Genomic DNA, 18700 nt, shown 5'->3' with positions numbered 1-18700 from the left:
AGATTGGGAAAACATCTTCATCAACCTTATATCTGACTGCAGGCTAATATCCAAAATATATAAAGAACTTAAAAGTTAAACACCAAAAACCTAAATAATTCAATTTAGAAATGAAATACAGATCTAAGGAGAGAATTCTCAACTGAGGAATCTCTAGTGGCCAAGAAACTCTTAAAGAAATGTTCAAGATTCTTAATTATCATGAAAATGCAAGTTCAAAAGACACTGATATTTTACCTGATACCTCTCAGAATGGCTAAGATAAAAATAAAAAACAAACAAAACAAAAACAAAAGTCCCTCAAGTGGCAGCACAGGCTGGCAAAAAAATGTGGAGCAGAGGGAACACTCTTCCCTTGCTAGTGGGAGTACAAAATTGTACAACCACTCCAGAAATCAATCTGGTGGTATCAATCAGAAAATTGGGACTAGTTCTACCCCAACCCAGCTATACCTCTCCTAGAATTTACCCAAAAGATGTTCTACCATACCACAAAGATACATGTTCCACTATGTTCATAGCAGCTTTGTTTAATAATAGCTGAAAATTGGAAACAATCCTGATGTCCTTTAAAAAAAATGTTGTCCTTTACACAACGGAATAGTATCCAGCTATTAAAATCTAAGGACATCATAAATTTTGCAGATATATGGATGGAATTAGAAAATATCATCCTGACTTTGGTAACACAGACTCAAAAGGACATGGATAAAATGTCCTTACTTATAAGTGTATGTTATCTATAAAATACAGGATACCCATGCTACAATCCACAGACCCAGCAAAGCTAAATAACAAGGAGGGCCCACAAGAGGTTGCTTGAATCTCATTTAGGGAAATAAAATAGTAATCAGAGGCAGACGGAGAGAGGAAACTGGGTAAGATAGGGGATAGAAAGAAAAACAGGGGTGGGGATCAGGTGTGCAGAGAGCCAGGGAGAGAGGGTCATGAGAAAGAATGGAATTAGTGGCTGGTGGGAGAAGTGGAGCTATGCTGGGTGTCTTGTGGAAGAGTTTGGGGAAGTCTTGGAGTACCCAGAAGGGATAGGAACTCCATTGAACAATGAACAGAATCAATTAACATGGATCCTTGGTGGTCAAAAAGACATGAATAACCAACCATAAAGCACACATAGCCTGGCCCTAGGATACCCCATACATATGCAGCAGATATGCAACTTGGTCTTCAAGCAAGTCCATCAACAACTGGAGCAGGGATTGTCTCTGAATCTGTAGCCTACCTAAGGACCCTGTTCCCCTAACTGGGCTGCCTGTCTGGCCTCAGTGGGAGAAAATGTGCCAGGTCCTGAAATGCTTGAGATGCCAGGATAAGTTGAACACAGCAGGGGCCTCCCCACTCTCAAAGGAGAAGAGGGAGAGGGAGGACAGACAGACTGGGGTGGGGGGAGGGGGAACAGGGCTGAACAACACGGGCCTGGGAGGAGAGAGGTAGCTGAGATCCAGATGTAAAGTGAATAAATAAATTTATGGGGAAAATTATTAAAAATTAAAATTTAAAAACTAAAATTCACGTGCTTTTGCCAATCTTATTCTGTGTGTAATTTGAAAGAATTGCTGCTCAGTATTTTTTATGTTATTTGGTCAAATATATTAATTACTATTTCATGAAATGGGTTTAAAATGCATCTTTATGGAAACTATCTGAACTATTATAACTCAGTCACGGCAATGACAAAATGTATATCTATTGAAATCCAGTGGAAGTCTCTCAATCACGATGATGATCATTTTAAAAACTTATATTTTCCTACATATACATAGTAAGTAAAGGCATATATATTTACATGTGTCATTCTACTTTGAAACTTGAGAAAATAAGTCAACAATTGTGTGTTTTCAGAATATAGCCCTATTGATGAAGATGTGTTAGTCGTTGTATAAGTTAGATTCATGAGAAATTCTAAAAAGATGTAGCAGTTTCTCTACTGAAAGGCTCCGGCTCATCCATCTCTCCTTCTATTGTCTAGTACACAAAGTGAAACATGATTTAGTAGAGAACAAAAACAGTCCAGGATGACCCAGCAAACCCTGGACTCTGAGAACAAGATGTGTTAGATGACTAGATAAGAACACTGGCAGCTCTTCTGCAGCAGGGCTTCGGTACACACTCTTGCCACACTTTTTGCATCTCTGGCATTTATTGTTTTCTCCTATCCTCCACTTAAGCTTTCTATTATCTCTGTATCCATATGGCTTCCAGACAAAAGCATATGTTGTTTAAAAGTAGCCTAGTACATTCTCTGTTCAAATCTGGTATAGACTTGTCTTCAAATTATATCACTCCCATTAAAAAAAAAATAATCTGAATTGCAGTGACTTAGAACCAAGGAAGGTAAGAGCATCAGTAGATCTTACAAAGTGGGTTTTGAGCCAGTGTCTTTGAGACTTGTCATGAAATAGATCAAACTATGCACTTCAACTTAAAAATAAATCTATTCTGTTCATGAGTATATAGTATACCTTTCCAGCAGATTGTACAGAGGGATATCACAGCAGACTATTGCAAACCCAGAATGGAGAGTTAATAATCTTCCACAAATAAATATAGTAAACAGATCTAAGAAAATTAGATAAATGCACTATCACTTCTGGATGATATTAAAACATATTTCATCTAATTATAAATATATTCATTGTATTAACGTGTAATGAGAACATCATTATCACAGGGAAAATTGATCACTGAGTTAATATGGACAAATGTCCACAAATAAAAATTTATTTGGAGGCCTCAGTAACACAAAGAATGTACAAACTTTCTGTGAAGTACTTTAAAAGAAAAAAATACCTCGAACGAGTGGTTAAAATTCACCAAAATTTTAAATTGATGGACATAATATGTGAGATTCCAAAGAATGTATGAGTCTATTATTGTTAAAAGCATCACATCCAGGCTTCACAACAATTCCAAAATATTCCTTTTAGACAATACTATTTCTTTTATTCTGGTGTTGATATATCGCAACATTTAGTCTTTTAGCAAATACTGTGTGTCCCTCTGCTGTAGACAATCAGTCAGCATGTTAGTGATTAAATGAAAACCAAGATTGTATGGCTTACATATTGTAAAGGAATCTTAAATCTCTTTCAAACATATTGAAATAAAAGAAGTTTCAAATATACTTATTACATGGCATCCCATTTCCCCAGTAAAAAATATATTACCACAAATGCAGTTATTTTTATAATACCATCGATGAATCTCACTTTCCAGGGTTCTTCAACATTTTCTGGAACAGGTGAATAAAGACAATAAGCAAACAAAATACAAAAGAATCCAAAGCACAGAGTCTTGTACCCCATGATAAATCTCCTGCGAACCTGTGTGCTGTGTTAGTGAACCACATTCCATATATATGCTATGGAGCAGTAAGACAAAGGTAGGTAAACTGTGTGGGGTACAATCATAGCATTAGCAATAGTGACTTGCAATTGAGTTCTAAAATCAAGCCACTGTTGAAACTGGTTACGAAACTGTGAAGCTTTGTGGAACAGAATTTACTACAGAATGTCAGATAAAGTATGCAGCAGTGGCAAAACCTTATAAGAGCAGTGAGTTCCTATTTCATCACATAATACCAGACAAGCAGAAGAATTTAGGAACCTAATTAGGGTACACTGAAAAAAAAAAAAGAACCAAGTAATCCCTTTGCTCTATTGACATTTGCAAAGGGTAGCGGCGACAGTATGAAGGCAAGATAAATGTGAGGTAATATTGGATCATCCTTAAGGCTAACGCCCACAGCACAGGTCACTTAGAAACTTTCAATGAAATAAAATGACCACTTTTCCAACTTACAAAACCAATTCATCTAAAGCTTAAATTTGTATGCAGATCACTAGATATTAAACATAAAGCTGGTAGAATGTATTTCTTGTACAATCATGGAAAAACTACACTTTGATTAACCTAATACTTGCTGCATCCTGTTATTCCATACACTCAGATGAGATAAAACATCTAATCTGTAAGACTTGGCATCATCTACTCCCCTGTAAAAATTCCTCTTTTTCTCTTAACCATGTTCTACCAGCTTTTCCATAGAATACCTACCTCAGGTGAGGGCTCTCCCACCTTTCTCATTAACCTGTGAGGCAGAAGCCTTTCCTGGCAATCTTACTCCTCTCATGTTGTAATATTAACGCAACCCTGCTTTGATGTCCATCTGAACACCAGAACATCAGGGTCAAAAGTCATTCTCCATTTTGGGGAACTAAAAGGTATGGATCATGGATGGAAGAGGTTAGGGAGGCTGCAAACAAGTTGCAGAGAGCAACCCTGTAGGTGCATACTGAAAGCATCAACCCGCTATTTAAAATGTTAGGTTATTTTTGCATGTTCTTCCTACATCTCTCCTCTGAAGTGCATAGAAATCACATGGAATTCAAGGGACCTCATCCTCACTCCCATCTAGTCAGGTTAGCTCTGCTCTATGACCTATGACTTAGGCAGGAAATAGAAAATGAGACATCTGGAAGGCAGAAAGAATTCTTGGCTTGAACCATGAAGAAGAGTCACATGGGAAGATGTGAGGAGATAAACACATCATACCCGAGCACAGGTAAATAGCCATGTGGTAGAATGTAGGTTAAAATAAATGAGTTGTCTGAAGTTATTATTCTAATCAAAAAGAGACTAGCTACATGGCCAAGATATTTTTAAATATATTTTGAGTCTGAGTCTTATTTCTGGAAGCATGGGGCTAGGACCAAGAACCAGGCATAACTTCTATAACTTCCACACATTTACAAGGTAGTATCTTTTCACATAATTGATGATGAGATGGTTTCCCTAATTTATTTCTCAATGAATTTTAATATACACTGATATAGTATTTCTATAGCATCCTTTTTTATAGAGGAATGATACTGATTTTTGTATTTTAATTTTGACTCCTGTACTTTTCTTGTCTGGACTTACCAGCTCTCAGTGTCTTCTGATAGAGCATCACGTGTAGATTCATGTCACCTGCAAACAAAGTTTGACTTCTCGTTGCTATTCACATCTCTTCTATTTGCTCAGTGTTTGCACATAGACCCATTCTAATCATTACATATGTTCTTTCCCATCTTAATATTGCTGTAAAGAGTGTTGCTTGTCAAAACTTTTCCCACACCTACCAAACAATCATATAATTTGTCTTTTTGAATTCATTTATATTACTTACAACACCTATTGGTTTATAGATACTGAACCATTCCTGCACAACAGCAGTAGAGCCAACTTATGATGAGTGAACGTTTCGATGCATTCTTGAATTTTGTTTACAAGTATTTTGGTAAATATTTAATCATGGATATCAGTTTGTCATTTTCTTTTTTCATGAAATCTTCATAACTAGTTTTGGTATCATGGCAATACTAGTGTCCTACTTAGTTTTTGTTAACTTGACACAAACAAGATCCACCTTAGAAGAGGAAGCTTAAAGTGAGGAAATGTCTCATCACATTGGCTAGTAGCCATGTCTATGAGACATTATCTTAAATAGTGATTGTGGAGCAAGGGTTTGGGAGTTGGCTACTGAAGGCTATGCTATCCCTGGGCAGGTAGTCTTGGGTTGTATGAGAAAGCAAATCAGGAAAGCATGCCAGTAAGCAGCATGCCTCCATAGTCTCACATTCAGTTCCTGCCTCCAAATTTTGGTGTTGAGTTCTAGTTCTGGCTTCCCTTGGTGATAACTGTAACTTGTACATTAAAATAACCACCACCTGACATGCACACACATTTCTTTTGGTCAGTTTTTTTTTTTAAGAGAAACAGATAGCAAACTAGAATAGAAATTTCTACTTGTATGTAGGATGTTGCTATAATATTTGGAGGGGGCAGTTTTAAAGCTCGGGGCTAAAAACACACCAAGGATTGATCATTTATTATGGCATCTTGGGAGATAGGAGTGTTAATGGAGATCTAGATGAAGCAGGACTGACTTGTGAATTTCAGAGAGAAGTAAATACTTTATCAGTATCATGTATGTAATATTTTCATTAAAAATCTATGGAAGTGAAATCTTTCCTTTATGTAGATAATTGGCACTAGATATCACGGGTATAAAGTAATTAGCTGGCATAAATAAGAGACCAACATCAGGTTGTAAAATCTGTGGGAATAGCACACTAGGTTCATAGATGCTTATGATTGATAACTACTTTTCTCCCCAGTAGTGCATATGGAAACCACAAAACATAGCCAGCAGGGTTGAAGTTTACCAGGTCAGTATTAGCATGATTTCTTCATGTTCTATGATTCAAACAACTTCAGCAATAGAGTCTTACCACCAAGTTCTGGACAGTATCCAAGAATGATTGCAATACCTTGTAAGGCTTAAGGGTCTATTATATGACCCAATAACCAACAAATTAGAAGAAGGTAGCCCTTATCTGGCAGTAAACCTTTTCTTTGACAGACAACTGTTTCAGAGAAGTCATGGTTCCCCTGATACATGACCACTCCATTTAAGTTCTTTTCATATATGTATATATTTTAGGAAGCCTCTGAAATGGTAGCTTTCTATAAAGCTATAAAAACGAGGTTTATTTCACACTCTCCTGCCATTTCATCCTTCACCCCATAAACCCTTCCTATTCCATTACTCTACCTTTATTCTTCATACCATCTAGTTTTTTGTAATTTCTATCAGAGTATTACTAATTTTTGACTTCAATGTATAAATTAACTAAAACACATTTATCTAAAGATTCAGAGTTAAAATGCACACATGAGAGAGAACATGCAGCAGTTGTGTTTCTGGGCCTGAGTTACGTCACTCAGAACAATTGTTTCTGGATCTGTCCATTTACTTTTGAATTTCATTATTCCATATTTTTCGCTACTAATATCTCATTGTGTACATGTACCGTATTCCATTATGCATTTATCAGCTAATGCACAACGAGGCTGTTTCCACTTCCTGGTTACTATGAATAGGGCAGCAATAAAAATAGAAGCCTTAGGTATCTATTGAGTATATATTTTATATCCATTTCCTCTGAGATTGAAACAATACATCTTGTAGGGAAACTCCTTACACCGGAAGTTACAACTCAAAATAGTTCCAGGGAGTCCCTGAAATTGTCCAGAGTATCTAGGGCTCTGTTTCCCAATATGTAAACAAGCCAACTGGCTGAGAGTCACTCTCAGAGAAGCCCAGTGTCAAAAAAGACAGGCAAGTCATGAGGAAGACTGTGAATTGTGAAAGAAGAAACCACCTCAGCTGCCAGGAAGATGTTTAGACCAACTGAGTCACCTGGAAAGGACACTCTCTGGCCTGTTGGGCTGCCTGCAGGCTGTGTCCTATATTCTAGATTCCCAGCTTCTGAGAGCTGCCACCCATGCTAATGAGGGCATTGCTGATGCAACTGTCTGAGTATTTTCTGCCCCTGTCACTACTCCCTCACCCATGTTCACATATGTAACCCCAATAAAACTCACAGTTCACCAAGTTGAAATTTGGTGGTATCTATACTTTGGTCTGTCATAGACTCCCTATTTGATGTGAGTAGACATGTATATGTCTACTCCAAGGTCTTCCATGAAAAAGTCTTTCTATCTTACACAACGGAAGGATGTAAAGTCCTTTCGATACATGTCCAGGAGCAATATACTGAATCACATGACAAATGTATTCCTACTTTTTTGCAAAAACATCATACTTACTTCCCTAGTGTCTATATGAGTTGTCTCCTACACCAACAGTTAGTATGCAGTCCCCTATCCCAATGTCCACGAATTTGTTTAGGCTTGTTTGTTGTTTTGTTTTGGTTTTGTTTGTTTTGTTTTTCCCCTGATCTTAGCCATTATAAAGGAGGTAAGTTGAAATCTCAGAGTAGTTTTTTTTTTTTTTTATTTCAGTCATAGATAAGAATGTTTAACTAAAAAGAAGCATTTTTTTTTCATTTATTGAAAATTGATGTTTTTCATATGTTATATTCTAATTATGATTTTTCCTCCCAGCTCCTCCCCACCTCCCCTGACTTCTGGACTCCCCATTCCCTTTCTGTCTCTCCTTGTAATTAAAAATAAGGCATCTAAGGACTAATAATAAAATATAATAAAATTAAATGAGAACAAACAAAAAGAGAGAGGAAAAGCAATGAAAGGGGACAAGAACAGACACATACACAAAGACACACTCATTTTCACATTCAGGAATCCCATAAAAACACAAAACCAGAAGCCATAATTTATACACAAAACACTTTCTGCCTTATCCTCTACATGATTCCATGAGAAGATGGATTTTATGGAAGCATCACATTTAGAGCTGAGTGGTCCAAGGTCTCTTGTGCTTGGTCTATTGTCTTCGTGTGCATCTCTGTTCTTGTTTCCATCTTCTGAGGCGGGTAGCTTCTCTGATGATGGATGACAAAGTTCTGGTCTATGACCACAGCAGAATGACATTATATGTCATTTTATTGCTATGTTCATCTTATCGAACAGCAGTATTTGGTTGTCCCCCATGTCCCTGAGATATCTAGTTGCATGTTTATCATCACTCTAACAGCATTGTGTATGGGTTCTATCTCAAGAAGTAGGCTCAAATGAGATATTGCTTGGTTACTGTAAGTGTTACAGCTTCAAGGGGAAAGGTTTCTCCAATGCAAATTTACAGCTCTGAAGGGAAAGCTATCATAGCAGTCACAAGCCAAGGAATGCCATACAGGCACACTGTATAACAAACTTTACACAAAAGATTTATTGGGAAAGACACAAAAGAGTGACTGCCACTGCTCAGGTGAAAAGCAGTAACTTAGCAGGAGACACTCGTTATATAAGATTTCTTTGTGAGGGCCTGGAGCTTTTCTAGGTAGCCTGGGATTGGTGCTATTTTGTGGCCTGATTTTGGGACAAGCTAAGAAACTAATGGGATTCTGTGACCTGATCTTAGGACAAGCTCGGGGATTGGTGGAATTCTGTGGCCTAATCTTGAGGTTTTGTTGTTTTGTTTGTTTGTTTGTTTTTCCCTGTAGGTCACACTTGGACTCCTGAGTCTTGAGATGCTGGGCTCCACAGTCAGAGCAGTCTGGGCATGGGGCCTGGCCACTCCCACCTCAAGGGGTTTACAGATACTTCTATGAGCTTAGTGTTACCGTTAATTCCATGTGCCTTACAGGCAGGATACCTTTGTAAATGAAAAGAAGTTTAGCTAGATTGGTGTTTACTTTTCTCCTTTGACGGCGTGTGGAGTACCTGCCTATTCCAAAGACATTGGAATGTAAGGGTGAAGTCTCTGTAGGCACTAGCTAAACTTCTCCATGTTCAGTGAGTTCAGGTATAGGTGTTATCTTAAGCTCTAGGGCCTTTCCATCAGTTACAGAAAGCAGCTGATAGCCTTTGCAACAGGTTGGCTTGTTTGAAGATTTTCCTGGGATCCATTTGTTCAACAACTTGATTACATGTAACCCATTCTCTGTACTGAGGCATCATTTGGGAATGAGAGATGTCCAGTTAGGGCTTTGTCTCCTCCATTACTTTGGCAATTTTATTTAGATTGTTTTCGTGTATGTATAAAATTTAGGATATGTTGACTATATTAAGTTTCCATATTCCCCCTCAAATGGACCTTGACTTTAGGTATCCTCCCTTATTCCAGTATTCCTTCTCCCTCCATATTTTATCTTTCCATTTCAGTCTTTCCTTTGTCCATCCATAACAATCTATTCTCTTTCCCTTCTTAGTGAGATCTGTCCCTCCTTCCAGATCTCTTACTCTATAGCTAACTGTGATTCTGCAGACTATAGCTCGCTTTTCTTCACAGCTAACACCAAACCTGTCTTCTGCTGTGTGGTTACCTCACTCCACATTTTTTCTACTTCTGTCCTTTACCTACAAATTTTATGACTTTACTATTTTAAAGGCTAGGTAATATTCTGCCATCTAATATACCACATTTTCATAATCTAACCATCTCTTGGAAGTCATCTATGTTGTTTCAAATTTCTGGTTATTATGAATAAAGAATAGCAGTGAACATGGTTAATCAAATATCTCTGTAGTGTGATGAAATGTCTTTTGGGTATATACCCAAGAGCAGTATAACTGGATCATGAGGTGGATCAATTCCCATATTCTTAAGGAACTGCCACACTCATTGTTATAGTGGTGGTACAAATTTTCACTTCCACCAACAATGGGCAAGATTTCCCTTTACATCCTCAATAGCATGAGCTGTCGTTTGTTTTATTTATATTAGCCACTCTGATTGGTATAGAATAAAATCACAAAATAGTTTTTATTTGCATTTTACTGATGACTATGAATGTTGAGCATTTTTTAAGAGTTTCCCGCCTATTTTAGTTTCTTCTTTTGAAAATTCACTCTTTATATCTGTACCACATTTTTTCATTGAGTTGTTCTCTTGGTATTGTATTTTTGAGTTGTTTATTAATATTTTGATACTTATATTAAAATTTATTTTTAAAATGTGATATTAGGCCTCGGTCAGATGAATAGTTAGAAAAAAATCATTACCCATTTTTTAGGCTACCATGTTGTCCTAATGATACTGTCCTTTGCCTTGTAGAAGTTTTTCTGTTTTATGAGATCTCATGTATTAATTGTTGTAAGACTTATTAATTAGTTTTTTATTTTTTATTTTTCCCAAACTATTGTTATACCATTTTAGTTGTTACATGCAATTATTAGGGTCAGTTCTAGGCTGAGGAACTAGCAATGTAATAGATTAAAATAGTCAAGGAAAAAGCAAAACAATAAACACAAATAGTCAAAGAACAAGGAAGTCAATAAACAAAGTCCCATGATCATTCCCGTGATCACTGCTCTTAATGCCTATACTAACCATGTTTTGTTCAGAAAGTCTTATCTTGTCTTATCTTGTGTCAAGGATTTCAAGCTTATTCCCTCCATTCTCTTCTATAATGTTCAATGTATCTGGTTTTATGTTTTAGGCTTTGATCCATTTGAGGTAATCTACTGGGCAGTATAATAAATAAGTATGGCTCTGTTTGAGTTTTCCTATTTTGTAGCCATAGATCTTGAGCAGCACCATTTAGTGAAGATGATGTGTTTTCCAGCCTGCATTTCTGTCTTCTCTATCAAAAATCAGGTGTCCATATATGTGAGGATTTGTTTCTGGGTCTTTGATTGGATTCCATTGATCAACTTGTCTGTTTCTCTGCCATTACCATGGTTTTTATTTTTATAGTTCTGTAGTACAATTTGAGGACAGAGATTCTGAAACTGCTAGCAATTCTTTTATTATTTAGGAAGAATTTAGATACCCTGGGTTTTTGTGTTTTCATATGAAACTGAAAATCATCCTCTTGATTCTTTGAATAACTGCGTTGGAATTTTGATGGAAATTGTATTAAATCAAGAGGATACAAATTGAAAAGGAAGAAGTTAAAGTTTCATATTTGCCAATATAATAATATACATAAGTAACTGAGGTGGAAATTTCTGGTTTGGTTGGAGACCCATCTGTGTCATGTGATTTTTTTTCTTGAAACTGTCCTATTTGAGAGGATGTTTCACTGAAACAGACATGTGAGAGGATTTTCTGCTGAGAATAGACATGTGGTGTTTTTGAAAGCTGCCTGGTGAAAGGGCATATGATGTTTTGCTGGAGCAGACCCTTGAGAGGACACATGATATTTGCAAAGAGTTTAAGTAAAACCCTACAGACAGTTGACAACACTCAGGCATTGGTTCTCCTTGCTTTCTTTGTTGATCTTCACTTGCCCTGACTTTGTAGAGGGAAATACACCAAAAAACCCAAACAAACAAAAAACAAACAAACAAACAAACAAAAAACTTCTAATGGTGTTCTGGCTGCTTCTTCCCACTTCAGCAGATTCATGTTGTTTGGTGGAGCCTCATGGTTTCTTCTGGATTGAGGTGCTGCTGTTGATGCTGCTGCTGCTGCTTCTGCTGCTGCTGCTGCTAATGATGATGTGATGATGATGTTGTTGTTGTTGTTGTTGATGATGGTGATGATGGTGATGATGGTGATGATGATGATGATGGTGATGATGATTGGATGGTGATGATGATGATGATTGGATGATGATGATGATGATGATGATGATGATGATGATGATTCATGTTTGGTGTTTTCCTAGTGGACTGAACTGCAGACAACAAAGATTAGAATTGCACTAAGGAACTACTTCTAAACAGGCTCACATCCCCCTTACCCTATTAACCACCATCCTCCCTTACCTTTGGGCTACAAGTGTGGTTGAAGCATCCCTTATTAAAATGGATTTTGAAAAAATATAAGCCTATAAGGTACTATAAAAATTCAAATGGGAAGTCTTAAAGATAGTGACCACTTCCAGAAAAGTAGCTGGACTAAGAAAAAATGCAGTAAATAACACTTTTCAAAATAACAAAAAATGATATAAATGTCATGGGGCTATTCTAACCAAGCAAGTATAAGACTTGTACAATTAAAAATTCAAGTCATTGAAAAAGATAGCAGAGATCATAAGGATTCTTGATTCTTCATGCTCATGGATAGGTAGGATTAACTTAGTAAAACTGCCCATCCTAACAAAATCAATCTACACATTCAATGCAATTCCCATCAAGATTCTAAAATGATTCTTCACAGAACTTAAAAGTACAAGACTCAACCTAATATTGAAAAACAAACCCCTATCAAAAAAAACTCAAAAGGATAACTAAAACTTTCCTGAACAGTAAAATAAACAGTAGCATAAAAATAACAACATTGATTAATGGAAAGGAATTGAAAACCCAGACATAAATGCATGCACTAATGAATTTTTGATAGCAAAGTCACAAATAAACCCTGGACAAAAGATACCATCTTCAACAAATAGTGCTAGTCAAACTGGATGTAAGCATGTAGAAGAATGTAAATAGATCCATACTTACCACCCTAAACAAACCTCAAGTCCAACTATATCAAAGACCCCAATCTAAAATCAGATACATTGATTATGATAGAAGAGAAATTGGGGAACAGCCTTGAACCCATTGGTATAGGAGACAACTTCCTGCATAGAATACAAATAATACATACACTAAAAACAACAGTAAATACAACCTCATGAAACTGAAATTTTTCTCAAGGCATAGGACATCAACATTAGGACAAGTGATAGCCTGGAGGATAGAAAAACATTTTTTGCCAATTTCACATCTAATAGAAGATTAATATTCAAAAATAAAGAACTCAAGACCTAGATATCCCCAAACCAAATGATCCAATGTGAAAATGAGGTACAGTCATAAACAGAGAATTCCTCAATAAAGGAAACTCAAGTGGCTGAGAAACATTTAAAGAAGTGTTCAACATCCTTAACCAAAATGAAAATACAAATTAAAACTACTTTGAGTTTCTATTATATTTTATTCTATATCAGAATGGCTAAGATCAGTAACACAAAGAACAGCTAAGCATGATTAGATGTGAAGCTAAGGAAACATTGCTCCACTGCTGATGGGAGTGCAAACTTGTACAAGCATTATGGAAATCAATATGGCATTTCTTTAGAAAACTGGGAATAATCTACCTCAAGACCCAGCTATACCATTTTTGGGTATATACCCAAAGGAAGCTCTATCCCACCACGAGGGCACTTGCTTAGCCATGTTCATTTGTGCTTTATTCATAATACATAGAAACTAAAAACAATCTAGATGTCCCTCAACAGAAGAATCAACTAAAAAAAATTGGTACATATACACAATGGAGTACTACTAAGCATTAACAAAAAATCAACATCATGAAAATTTTAGGCAAATGAATGGACTTAGAAAAAAAGACATCCTGAGTGAGTTAATCCAGACCCAAACAGTTATATATGTTATGTACTTACTTATATGTGGATGTTAACCATTAAGTAAATGATAACCAAGATACAATCAATAGACCCCCAAAAATGGGCATAAAAGAAGGGACTTGGGGGTGGGGATGGGGAAAAATGTATCTCTCTGTGATAGGGAAATAGAATAGATTATATGAGTGGATTAGGAGAAGTTGGGCACCTAAATTAGAGGGTCAAATAAGGAGGAGGAGGGGGACATAGAGTTGAAGGAGAGAATTCAGGGAGAAAGAGCTGGAACTGAGGGGCATTTGAGGTATTTACAGAAACCTAATGCAGTGGAAACTTCCAAAACTATATGAAGGTAATCATAATGAGGCCTCTTACTTATGAAGAATATTGAGTCTCAACTGGCCATCTCTTGTTACCCAACACTGCACCCAATAGTGGAACTTGGTTGCATTCAATTGAGTTGTTAGCCAAGGGGGTTCCAAGGAAATCCCCAAACAACTCAGGCTGTTGCTAAAACAATGGATTACTCTCCACAACCTGACAGTGGGGTACCTTACAGAAGGCAACACACACACACACACACACACACACACACAAACACAAACTCATTCATTGAACATGGAAAAGTCAAGCAAGTACCAACTTTGAGCCTTCATCCCTGTGTTCTAGTGCTTTTGGTGAGAGAAAGTACTTGACATTCTACTAAAAGAGAATAACAAACACAAATCAAGCCACAAAGCTTTTATTCTATAATCCATCCTGTCTGCAAGATATGTTGTTGCAGTGGTATCACAGAACTTGTAAGAGTAGCCAACCAACATTTGGTTTGACTTAAGACCCACTCTACAAGATGGAATCCAGACCCTATACTGCTTCGGTGACCAGGAACCAGAGAAAAGATAGTCCAGAAACCTAGGGTAAAACTAAGCACTACTGGAAAAAAAAATCAATGAAAAAACTTCTAATAATGTTCTGTTATACTCATAGATCAGTGATTTATTCCATCATCAGTAGTGAGGGTTCTTCCAGTACCAGATGGGAACAGATGCAGAAACCAACAGCCAGACATTATGTAGAGTATTTAAATAGGATGCCTTCACCAAATTATTTTTCCCAGAGCTCAGGGAAGAGGGGGCTGAGAATGTATGAGCCAGAGGAAATGAAGAACACCAGGAGAACAAGGCGTTCTGCAACACCCAAGCAAACCTCAAATGAACTCACAGAGACCAAGTACAGGGACTAGAAAAGTCTGTACCAGGTCCTCTGTATTATAGCTTTCAGCTTAGTATTTTCATAGATCTTCTCAGTGGAGTGCTTAGACAGATAGGTCTTGATTCTTGTGACTGTTCTTGGGTCCCAATTTCTTCTGTTTGGTTGCCTTCTGACCAGAGTTAATATGATGTTTTCTGGTAATCTTTATTTTTCTGTTTATATTGCAATGTTTTGTTTTTATTGCTTAGAACCCTCTTCTTCTCTAGTAAGAAACTGAAAGAAATAGGAACCAGAGGAAAGGGAATGTGGGAATGAACTGGGTGGAGAGGGAAGGAAGTTTTAATCAAGGTATATGGTATGAGAAAAAGAATCTGTTTTCAGCAGAAGGAAAAAAATAAAACAGAAAAAGTAAAGTATAGCAAAAAAATAGAGACCCATATGTAGCAGCATATTTTCCCACAAGTTGGGAGGAGCTAAGGTGGGAGGAGTAAGGAAAGGAAAAGGGAAAGTAAGGGGAGGAAGAGGAGAAGAAAGAGGAGGAACTAAGGAGGCTATTGACCATGGAGGAGGACAGACGGGTCCAAAGCAGTCCTGGGTAACAACTTCTATCAAAAGATTAGATATTGGGTAACAATTCTAATTGTGTAGGCATCTTGTTATTTGAGCATTTCCAAATATTTAAATCCATTGGATAATCTTTAACCATTAGAGTCTCATTTCTACTGGGTACTGTGTGGATGGCAGGATGGTCTGGGCTCATCTCAGCCTTGTGGAAACAGTGTGGAAGATTGGCAGAGCCATCTCCCACGCTGGCATCTCATGGGTGGCTGAGCCACTGGCCTGAGCTGGTGGACTGAGCCGAGCAGCGGTGTGTTCCTGCTGCAGCTTGTGGCATCAGGTCTTGCCTACTTGGGAACATGGTGACCCCATATCACAAGACAGATCAGGTGCCGTTGTTTTAAATATTACCGCAACATACTACATCTCATACATACTACATCTACATATTTTGACCAAGCAATCTCCAATAGAGATGGTAAAAACATGCAGTGGGAAGGAATAATCTTTAAGTGATAAGGCTGAGGAAACTACTACAGCTACATGTATAGAAGGATGGATTTGGTCTCTTATTTCATATACAAAACTAACTTGAGACTCAAAAGATAAGAAACTATAAAAGTTCTACGTGTTTTAAAGTTGACCCTGAAACGCTGGAGAAAACCAAGCATCTTATATGATCATAAGGAATGAAAGTTTTGTTTCCTTTCTGGCTTTTTAATTTAAAAGAAATTATTTAATTTTGCTTGTTATTGTTTGTGTGTGTGTGTGTGTGTGTGTGTGTGTGTGTGTGTGTATGGGCATGGGCCCCCTAAACAATGATCCTGTGGGCAGAAGTTAACTTTGTGGCCTCAGGTTTTCCCTTCCTCCTTTATGTGAGTTTCTGGGATTGAACTTAGGAGTATCTTTATCACTGAACCATCTGGTTCACCAAGCCCTGGATTTGAGAACATTACAATTCCCCAGAAATCAAAATAGCATGAAAGTAATAGTTTGTGATAGGCTCTGAGTATTTATTCTACCATCTATCAAGAACATGGTTCCATTTTCTTCCCTGAGTTTTCTGTCTTCTTTCTAATGTAACTCACTGTGTCTTCCATACTTTCACAGGTGCTAAGAGTCAGGATCTCCTTCTAAAACTACAGCTAACAAACCTCCCCAGTCACCATCCCCTATAGAAGTTATGCAAAAAAATTAGCTTGTTATGGAATAATTTCTAATAGTCAAATTTCTAAACTTCTCATATTTGTCAGTGATGGTTCCTAATATGGTGTTTCATAGAGACAAGCTCCAGATTGGGGCAAAAATGTAAACTTCTACCTTCTTACCTTTTCCAAGTCATGGAAAACCCCAGTGTCCTGATAAACAGAAGACACTTAAAAATGGGATTAAATTTAATTTAGTATTTTTTTTAAGGCAAAAGCACTGTTGTTTCTAGTTATAGGTACCACATTCTCCATGTTTTAAAGCTGAAAGAAGCTACAAGCAATGTCCAGACAACTAGATCTTAGCATAAAAAGTAAGTAGAAAGAAAGCATTTACAAAATAAAAAGCTACTTAAAAGTACCACAAGTCTCATTCTGTTTGCCCGGTTGCTATTCTTTCTCTGACAATACCTAATATTCTCTACAATTAAGCTAAATAAATAAAATAATAAATAAATAATTATTGCACATTGCACCAAATAAAACTCCAGTGGGATGGTGTGGAGATGATAACAGCCCACAAATGTTGTTTGTTAACTGCAAAGTCAACATTTGAAGTTTTACATTGTCCAAAATTTGGCAACCTTCTCCCACAGGGCAAGTCAAACAGAAAATTGACTCTTGAAATTATCATTAGTAAGTTTATTTTTTTGGTTTATTATTTCTATCTTTGGCCCTAATAGGGTTTTTTTATTTATATACAATTACATTTAACTGTTTTATTTATCTCCTAGAAATTTACTAATCCAGTACAGCATTTTTGAGAGATTTTCACACTTCTTGTATACACTGAGATTTTGATTCGCCATCCTATCTTGTTTCTTTGATAAAAGAATATTATTGAAGCTTAAAAACATACACCTGTATGTTACTATGTTATAGAAAAATTTAAATATAGTTTTAAATATTTATCATTCAATAGCCATATTAGCTTCAGAAATTATATTTATTGTCCATGGCTAAGTTCACTGGATTTGAAAATACTTAGAGACCCACTTCTAAATGCATCTGTAATGACATTTCTGGTTTAACTGAGTGGAGAAAAATGCATACTCTTATCTAAGTGGGACCACCCCACATGCTTGGACCTAGACAGGATGAAGATAGACAAGAGAGGGTGTAGTGAGCACCACCATTAAGCACTCTCTGTTTCACAACTGTACATACAATGTGACCAACTGCCACACACTGTCTTCCAGGAAACTTTGAATCTCAATTGATCCATTCTCCTGCAATCTACCTTGTCACTGTGCTAGAGCCAAGGGAGAAGTAACCAATAGAACTAGCCAGTAGTATATGTGCACAGTCAGGGTTCCTACTACAACAAAACAAATATAAAAGAGGATTTGTTGCATTGGTTTATCCAGTTAGAGTCTGTATAGTGTGTGTGCCAAAGAAACTAAGAAATTAGTAGACACTCAGTCCTGCAAAATGGAGTACTAGGACAAAGCAGACCAATGGCATAGCCGTATTCGGCTCTCTGCAGAGTTACTGGCCTCACTTTTGTCTTAATGATAAAATGTTTCACAATATCATTTTAGGTGTTATAGCCTAGACAGTGGAATGTTCTTTTATTTTATTTGTAAACAGCTACCATATTAATAGTGTTTGTTTCCTCTTACAATTTTAAATTTGTAAATTCTATAAATTATAATATCATTATCTAATAAAAACTATTTTAGTATTGGCTCATAATTTTTATTTTCATCCCCCTAATTACTACAGAAAATGAACACTTTTTCTTGAAAAAATATTAATACAGAAAAAATATTAATATAGAATTTGATCATGGTGTCACCTCCCCAGTCTCCTCTCAGATCCTCCCCACATCCCCAAATACCCAACTCTACTTTCTCATTAAACAACAAACAGGTTAACAAAAAAATGGTTAAAAAAAAAGAAAAGAAAAAGAAAGAAAGAAAAAGAAAAACAAACAAAAAA

The sequence above is a fragment of the Arvicanthis niloticus genome, chromosome 4 (genome assembly GCF_011762505.2).
Source record: "Arvicanthis niloticus isolate mArvNil1 chromosome 4, mArvNil1.pat.X, whole genome shotgun sequence".
Taxonomy (NCBI): Eukaryota; Metazoa; Chordata; class Mammalia; order Rodentia; family Muridae; genus Arvicanthis; species Arvicanthis niloticus.
The sequence above is the reverse complement of the archived record's forward strand: the minus strand, read 5'-3'. Positions refer to the sequence as shown.